Here is a 1,656-nt window from a genome sequence, read left to right on the forward strand (position 1 = left end):
TTTCTAGAACAGTTACTATCTTCATATCTATGGTTAAACGTCACCCAGCCATTGACCTTCGTCTGTGCGAATGCGCACAGGCTACCGGAAATCTTACGGGAATCGTCACCTTAGTGTGAGCCAGTAATGAGTGGATGGACAAATACCTATTAAGTACATTACGTAATCGGATTGTGGGCGGTTCGGGGTGTGAGTCTCACGGGAAGCGTGCGAGGGATAAATTCCTGCAGTCGTGCTGTTCATTTGTGCCCTCGATAGCTCAGATGGATTGAGCGTCTGCCTTGTAAGCAGGAGATCCTGGGTTCGAGTCCCAGTAGCGGCACACTTTTCAGCTGTCCCCATCGAAGTATATCAACAACACCTGTCGGCAGCTGAGGGTTTCAATTAATTATCAGTTGTGTAGGTGATTCGATGAACCCTTTGCCAGGCACTTAAATGTGTTTTGCAGGGTATCCATATAGATGTAGATGATAACTCGTCCCGTGTCGCACGTGCTCAAAAGGATTCATACTGCAGAATGCATGCAAACATACTCACCGAAAATACGGACGAATATCAAGAGCAGGCTGCCGAGTGCTGCATATCCAGCTTTGACAGATCGGCTTTTCCTGCCAAGAAGAACAGGAAGTTGCTGTCTAGGAACAATCAGAGGTAGAGGAAGGGCTGATAAATACTCCTTGAATTGCAGACTAAACGTAAATAACGAAAATACATTTTTGGTAAAAATTGGTCAAAACATAATCGTTTGCCCTCCGTATTGGATTAGCTGTTTTCAATATTGAAAATCTGACTTCAGATTCGTTTTCAGCGACATTAAGAATATATGTGTAACACTCAGTTCATGCAAATCGAAGTAATAATATAACTAAATGTTTTCCCTAAACTTTGAACACTTTTTTTTTCGAGGAACGATTTTCTCAGAACGGCATGCAGCATAAATTAAAAGTGGTTCGATCTCTTAACTTCTACCTCTGACCCCTAAAAGTAAACACTTTTCTTAGGAACTTATAGCTATAATATGATATTTGTTAATATTAACTAATTTTTGTGTAGGCATAAGGAGTGAAACAAACCCCCAAAAATCTAACTCAAAGTTCGAATTAGCACTGTATCGTTAAATTTAAGGTTGTTTCATTGCGGTTAGGTATACGCTCCCATTAATTTTATGTATTATCGACTGATGTTATCCATTTTCAAGTTTAGAGAAATAATGTAGTATCAACTGATGTTACCCATTTTTGAATTCAGGTAACATCTGAGGTGCCACACTGCACGCACTCTGCGTACTCCAGTCTCGCAAGCCCTTGATCAAATCATAATTACGGGCGCCATTTTTTATTGAAAATCTAAAATTAAGCTCATAGTATTGTCACTCGTAATTCCCAAACAGATCGTTCGAATGTATTTTCATTGTCTCAAAAAAAATTTCAAATTTACCCTTTTTTGCTCATTTGTATGAGAACCTGGCCGTAACGCCGGAATATAGTCACTAGATTTTTTTTCAGAGACGCTGTACGTTCGCGAGAAGACTTTCGTTCTGCGCGTGTCGAAGGACATTCCTCAGATATTACTGTGTGTGTGCTACTCAGTCGTGCCATTTAAGTGTACATCTTTGCATAGTTTTCCTTTCACGATGTAAACAGTGTTCCGCTCAGT

The 1,656-nt window shown here is 40.2% G+C and overlaps 1 non-coding gene across 1 annotated transcript; it reads left to right on the forward strand.

Annotated features, from left to right (window-relative positions):
• The first annotated feature begins 247 nt into the window (after positions 1 to 247).
• Trnat-ugu (transfer RNA threonine (anticodon UGU)) lies at positions 248 to 322 on the forward strand. The gene has a single exon. It is a non-coding gene; the product is annotated as a tRNA-Thr (tRNA).
• The last annotated feature ends 1,334 nt before the right edge of the window (positions 323 to 1,656 follow it).

The sequence above is a fragment of the Schistocerca gregaria genome, unplaced genomic scaffold (assembly GCF_023897955.1).
Source record: "Schistocerca gregaria isolate iqSchGreg1 unplaced genomic scaffold, iqSchGreg1.2 ptg000467l, whole genome shotgun sequence".
In the NCBI taxonomy this organism is placed as follows: Eukaryota; Metazoa; Arthropoda; class Insecta; order Orthoptera; family Acrididae; genus Schistocerca; species Schistocerca gregaria.